This window comes from Tupaia chinensis, unplaced genomic scaffold, assembly GCF_000334495.1.
Source record: "Tupaia chinensis unplaced genomic scaffold, TupChi_1.0 Scaffold000532_1, whole genome shotgun sequence".
Taxonomy (NCBI): domain Eukaryota; kingdom Metazoa; phylum Chordata; class Mammalia; order Scandentia; family Tupaiidae; genus Tupaia; species Tupaia belangeri.
The window spans coordinates 1,321,286-1,328,515 of NW_006160045.1; the positions used below are offsets into that span (position 1 = coordinate 1,321,286).

At 47.2% G+C, this 7,230-nt stretch overlaps 1 protein-coding gene across 3 annotated transcripts in view; it reads right to left on the bottom strand.

Annotated features, from left to right (window-relative positions):
* RNF152 (ring finger protein 152) overlaps window positions 1–7,230 on the bottom strand; it is a 134,099-nt gene that overhangs the window by 99,910 nt on the left and 26,959 nt on the right. For all 3 annotated transcript variants that reach the window (XM_006157192.2, XM_027775208.1, XM_006157193.2), the window contains one exon: window positions 1,189–1,263. The gene's annotated coding sequence lies outside the window, so the exon portion shown is untranslated. The remainder of the gene's footprint in view (window positions 1–1,188; window positions 1,264–7,230) is intronic.

Consider the following 7,230-nt stretch of genomic DNA (forward strand, 5'->3'; position numbering starts at 1 on the left):
CTGCAGCCCTGCTCCGGGCCCGGCGCTTCGGGCGGCGCCCCCACCTGCCGGGCCACCCTCTGCGTCCCGGGTCGGACACAGCCGCCAGGCGCTCGCCACCGAGCGGGAGCTTTTTGTGTCACCGCCGAGACTGAGGCACCGTAGGGGGTGGGGGCGGGAGGCTGGGCTCTGCGCCCCGCGGCACCGCCCCTCCGGGGCGGCTCCACCTCCTCCCTCCCCGCTCTGGCTTGTTGTGGACTTTTGTCTGTCTGTCCTGACCCGCCAACCTTCCTGAGGGCGAGAGGCCGCCCACACTCCCTCGCGTGTGTCCTAGGGCTTGCCTCCAAGTGCCCACCCTCTGCCGCTCGTCGTTCCCACCGCGCGGGAGCGCGACCTGAACCGGAGTCAGGTGTGAAAAGAGGCCGAGCTCAGCTGGAGAAGGGCGGGGCCGAGCTGGGACTGGAGCCTGGCGGGGAGGGCGCAGGCTGCAGCTGGGGACCCGGGACCGCGCGAGGGAGGAGTTTAGCTAGTCACGTTTCCAGAAACTGCCCTGGACCTGCCTCACCGCGGTGACTTTTTGTGTGCCCCTCAAAGTTCACGTAACCATCAGGGCGAGGTCTTTCGTGGGTGGAGGGGAGGGTGCATTCAGTGAGGCCTGAATGGGCACACCGCCACCTGGATCTCTGCAATGGGGATCAGGACTGTGCAAGTCTTGAGGTGTATACGGGAGCTAGAACCACTGGGGCCTCGCGGTCCACCCTGTTCCCCAGCTTAAAACCCCATTCAGGGTCCACTCTTCTCCACCTTAAACACTAACTCCTTCATTAGAGACATGCTGAAAACGTCTTGCTCCCCTAAGAAAATCTAAAGACATAGTCTCCTGCCTTTTGAGTTAACTATTATACAATAGAAGAGGACAGAGGAAAAAGTTTATCTGTGCGAGGACGGTTTCCATGTCCTGTGGGACCTTTTTAGGAGATTCCCTTGCAGAAAGTAAACCTAAACTCTATGACTCTGGATAAGCTTGTCAACTTCCTTAGGTCTCCAGCAGCAGGGTTCAACTGAATGACCCTTACATTAGCCAACATTAGATCCCACATTACCCAGCGTAGACCCCTTACATAACCCAGTTTAGGCCCCTACATTGCCAGCATAGACCCCAACAGTATCCAGCATGGCGGGCAACCTTTCCCCAGCTGGGGTACTCACTGTCTGTATGTTCCAGATCTCATCCAGAGAAGGCACTCCTTTTCTTCCTCCTGCAAGTAGTTCATTGGAATGCTCCTGCCAAAATAATAAAAAGAGAAGAAAACTCTATAACTCAGTGGGGGCTCTAAGTGACCGACTAAAATTCCTAAGACACTCAACTGACCCTTCTGATCCTTCTTCATATTTATGTAGTCCCATAAATACAACCTGTTGTGGGTGTTTCCACATGTACTGACATTAATCATACAGAAATACTCACTCTCTGGAGATAAAGTCTGATGGTATCTATTGTCTCTGGGATCCCAATTAAAGCATTGTCTCTTACAGTCCCCTGATTGATCTTTGGCCCTTAGTCCCTCCGAGGGATCACTGCACACCTGAGAGAAGTAAAAGCTGCTTGCATGTTTTAGAAGCCTAAGGTCATCTCCTACAGTGGAAGGCTTCAAGACTCTTTATATTAAGCCTCAATTTCAAGGCAGAAAAAGAAATCTTTTTAATGAGAAGCTAATGAGGCTATTGAAAAACTCTGATATTGGCCAGGAACTTGGAATAAGGAAAGTCAGTGTTAGATTTTACTAGGCAAGATTTTACTAGGCAAGTTTAGCCTTAAATATTATGATTATACAAGAGTGATTTTAAAGATTATTCTTACATTAATTTCAGGATCAGTAATTACATCAAAATGTTTCAACTCTTTTTTCAAGACAACTCTGGGGGGAGAGTCAAGCATCCAACATAGTGTGGGCTAAATACTTCATTCTTATTCGCTTTCTCTGGCTGGGATTTTAATTCACAGAGCGTCATGGGTGTTCTGCCCTCTGTCCGGTCTTGTAAAGCTGTCACGCAGAGAAGGTTAATTAACCGGGGCAGACTGGGATGGGCTAGTTCTTAAGACTAGCTGGGGGCCAGCACCCAGGCGGCCAGCAACAGTTCGAGTCAGTGAAGGGATAGGCAACAACATGTCGGAACAGATACTTCAGTGAGAAAGTTCCAGGAACTAGGCAGCTAGGACCAGTCAGCATTCAGGGCTGTGAGCTGGCAGGCAGCGTGGTCAGAAAACTTGGCATCGCCTTTGAGATAGATGAAGGCACCACCCAGGTGTGGGGTGGAAGGACAGTCAAGGCAGCATGCCAGTTCTTGACGAACCACAGTTATTGAGATGAGGTGCCAGCCCTAGCCCCCAAGGTACAGACCCATGAGACGAATATTCATATGACCAATATTCACTGAGTGTGGACTACGTACCAGGAACCTGGCCCTAGGGTTAGGACAGAGAAGACAATGCACCCAAATTCCTGCCCTCTCCCAGCTTATGTGTAGTGGCGGAAGTAGGCAATACACAACATAATAAATAAAATACGCTGTATGCTGCACAGTGAAAAAGGTCATGGGAAAAGTAAAGCAGGGAGCTGGGTTATGTAGTCAGTCTCTATTGAGGAACGTGTCAGATCGGTGGCCAGGGAGGGTCTCAGTGAGAGGTACCATCGGAGCCGAGACCTGGAGGAAATGGAGCATATAATGCCAGTAAATAAGGAAGCACTGTCCCATTCTCAAAGAAGGGACAGAGAGAGTTCTGGACTTCACCAGGGGGAGAAGGTCAAGCCTGGGTCATAAGGTCAGTCAGACCTATAACATTATCTATAACTCAGTGGGGGCTCTAAGTGACCGACTAAAATTCCTAAGACACTCAACTGACCCTTCTGATCCTTCTTCATATTTATGTAGTCCCATAAATACAACCTGTTGTGGGTGTTTCCACATGTACTGACATTAATCATACAGAAATACTCACTCTCTGGAGATAAAGTCTGATGGTATCTATTGTCTCTGGGATCCCAATTAAAGCATTGTCTCTTACAGTCCCCTGATTGATCTTTGGCCCTTAGTCCCTCCGAGGGATCACTGCACACCTGAGAGAAGTAAAAGCTGCTTGCATGTTTTAGAAGCCTAAGGTCATCTCCTACAGTGGAAGGCTTCAAGACTCTTTATATTAAGCCTCAATTTCAAGGCAGAAAAAGAAATCTTTTTAATGAGAAGCTAATGAGGCTATTGAAAAACTCTGATATTGGCCAGGAACTTGGAATAAGGAAAGTCAGTGTTAGATTTTACTAGGCAAGATTTTACTAGGCAAGTTTAGCCTTAAATATTATGATTATACAAGAGTGATTTTAAAGATTATTCTTACATTAATTTCAGGATCAGTAATTACATCAAAATGTTTCAACTCTTTTTTCAAGACAACTCTGGGGGGAGAGTCAAGCATCCAACATAGTGTGGGCTAAATACTTCATTCTTATTCGCTTTCTCTGGCTGGGATTTTAATTCACAGAGCGTCATGGGTGTTCTGCCCTCTGTCCGGTCTTGTAAAGCTGTCACGCAGAGAAGGTTAATTAACCGGGGCAGACTGGGATGGGCTAGTTCTTAAGACTAGCTGGGGGCCAGCACCCAGGCGGCCAGCAACAGTTCGAGTCAGTGAAGGGATAGGCAACAACATGTCGGAACAGATACTTCAGTGAGAAAGTTCCAGGAACTAGGCAGCTAGGACCAGTCAGCATTCAGGGCTGTGAGCTGGCAGGCAGCGTGGTCAGAAAACTTGGCATCGCCTTTGAGATAGATGAAGGCACCACCCAGGTGTGGGGTGGAAGGACAGTCAAGGCAGCATGCCAGTTCTTGACGAACCACAGTTATTGAGATGAGGTGCCAGCCCTAGCCCCCAAGGTACAGACCCATGAGACGAATATTCATATGACCAATATTCACTGAGTGTGGACTACGTACCAGGAACCTGGCCCTAGGGTTAGGACAGAGAAGACAATGCACCCAAATTCCTGCCCTCTCCCAGCTTATGTGTAGTGGCGGAAGTAGGCAATACACAACATAATAAATAAAATACGCTGTATGCTGCACAGTGAAAAAGGTCATGGGAAAAGTAAAGCAGGGAGCTGGGTTATGTAGTCAGTCTCTATTGAGGAACGTGTCAGATCGGTGGCCAGGGAGGGTCTCAGTGAGAGGTACCATCGGAGCCGAGACCTGGAGGAAATGGAGCATATAATGCCAGTAAATAAGGAAGCACTGTCCCATTCTCAAAGAAGGGACAGAGAGAGTTCTGGACTTCACCAGGGGGAGAAGGTCAAGCCTGGGTCATAAGGTCAGTCAGACCTATAACATTAACTGAGGCTGAGTCACCACTGCCGAATTAAAGCTGCTTACACCAGGGCAGGAATGAGTTCTTATTCCTCTTTACTGTGACAGGGAGCACAGGTACCCAATAAATGTCTACTGAACGGAGTCCTTAAATCTCCGAGAACCTGGCACAGGGCTGAGATAAATGGGATGCCCTAATACCCAGGACAGCCCTTCTATTGGAGATGATACGTCCATAACAGAATGTGAAGATCTCTTCAATGATTCTTCATGACAGGACTTCCTGATCGTGCAAGGTACAGATCACCTTTCAGTTTGTACTGTCGGTCCCTAACACAGTAAGAAGGGAGGTGAGGAGGAAGGAGGCAAGAAGGAAGACAGAGAGAGGAATCGAGGCCAGGAGACGAGCAGACCTGTTCAGCTCTTCATAGCCCAAATTCACTTCACTACTGAGGGTGAGTTTTCTGCTCAACGTTTTAGAATTAACCATGTCATAGGGTCAGCTCTGTGATCAGTAATGCACTTCTCGAGAAAAACAGATTCCACTTGGCTCCCGTGATTCGAGTCCCAGTCCATCAGCCTGAAACACACCCGGCACACGTGCAAGTGCCCAAGACCCAGCAGGCTGGAGGACTGTGGGAAGGAGGTCGTGGCATGACCAGACCCTGTGGAGGCTGTTCTCTCTCCCTTTCTCTTTCGTGCTCATGTGCACATGTACACGCTCTATTACAAATAAAGGAAAAAGAAAAAATTGCTATCTTGAAAAAAATATAGTGAAAGTTATACAATCTAGTGTATCTACTAGGAAAAACTGAATTCGACTATTTAAACAAAGCAGGTTTTGTGATAAGTAACTTATACCTCAATAAAGTTGTTTTTAAAATTCAAGTGGGATTCCACATCTAGACAGCTTTTGCAGGCTGTCAGCCACAAACCAAAAAGGCCTTTTTAAGCACACACATTGTTGTCCTTCCTAATAGATGTTCAAACCAAATCGACCTACACATTTATTTACTTTTCCCTTATGTGATGTTAGCCAGCTTTTAAAAGCGTCTAAAGCCTTTAAGTATACATAGGCTAAAGTTGTGTACTAATAATGACTACTAAAGGTGGCGCATGTTTCAAAACTAGTTCTTGTTGGGTGTCCCTACATAAACTAGTCTCAACAGACATATTATTCTGGTAAGCTATTCTGAGTGGGAGAGGTACTAAATTTGACAAATTGTCTAATCCCTTACCTGTTTAGAACCCAGTGCTATGCAGCCTCATCTGGAACCAAATACTAAAGTATTTCAGAAACCCAAAGGATCAATAGGACCTATATCCAGATCACTTTTCTAAAAGTAGTGATGGGCCGAACAAAACCATTTCTAAATCTCTAACCTCATCTTTAATATGCACAGTGCACATTCCAAAACAGTCAGCTAGAATGCTATGGCCAGAGTCAGGGATGATGTCATCGTGTTTAACCACCCATAGGCACGGGCCTCCAGCACTTGGTTTAGAGTCAGGCTGTAAACAACCAGTACGGCCATTACGGCGTGTGCTGGCTGGATGTTAGCTTAGATATGAGCCAAAGTCCTCTGCACACCCTCCTCCGCAGCGGGTATCTGCTGTTTTCTTATCACTTCTGTACAGTTTGGGGTTGAGTAAGAGCCTCACATCCAGCAGTGAATTGCTGGTGTTTTTGCTGTAAGATTTACAGAGGGAAATCACCACAATCGGAACTCTTTTCCTTGTACAATCAACACAAGTCACTGTTCTTACTGCTATTAGGTTGGCATGACCCCATGTGATCACCCAGGGAAAGACTGGGATGTATAGCTCCCTTCTCATCACACACCTCCATCCTCTGTTCTAGTCTCCTTCCCTGCAGGTGAACCCTGACCTTCTATTCACGGAAGTGGCTCCTGAGGTCTCCCCCATCTTCCCTTTCTGTCAGCTGTCAGTTCTGGCAGCCACTTGACTCCTCCCCTCACTTGACCACTAAATCCGCTGCCTAGTGGTCAGATGGTGACATAGTGCTACTTTGAGACAGAAAGGGAACAAAAGAATCAGGAGATTCCACCACCATTTTTCAAGACCCAAATCAGAACACCAAGCCTTGCCCTTCTGGCCCCCAGAAGCCAGCTGCAGTGCTTCCAGGATCCGTTCTCTGTCCTCTATCCCTAGTCTGATCTTACCTAAGAGGATCTAGCACCTCTGTACCTGTTCCAGGTCTAGACCTTTCTCCATTCCCTTCTCCCCAGTCTCTGCTGTCAGCCACCACTTGTCCATTGTTCAAACTCAAGGGAACAAAACATCTGTTTCTGTGGCACCTAGACGTAGAGGATCAAGTCAGGGCACCCTCTGGTGGTCAGGAGGAGAAGTGGCACTCTTGGAGGTCACCAAAAGGTCAGATCCTGTAGAGGTCAGCACAGGGCCATGTGGAATAAGACGTCCTCCACATACTTGCTCTCTCTTCGTTAGAGTCTATCCTTTGCTAATACTTCCCTCCCTTTCTAGTGGGTGGAGCGTGTTGGGAGAGAGGATGGAGTAAAGACCCTTTTTCCTTCTATTTCTTCATAACGCCTTAACAATGTTTACAACAGTTTGACATGTTCACATCTTTCATTTTTTTAAAGGACACAAATTATTCTACTACAAAACAAGGGAACTTCAGGATACCAACCATGCCCCCAAATCAATAAATTGCAATAATTCTTCTTTTAATGGTGGACATTTATTGAGTACGGGTACCAGATTGTTTTGCTAACCATTGTCCACATCCTTGCAAGAACTCTAGAAAGGATATGATTGCTTCCACTTGACAGAAGAGGAAGCTGATACCTAGAGAAATTAATCAACTTTCCAGTGTGACATGCCTGTGAATGGTGAACATGGACTTGACCCACGTCT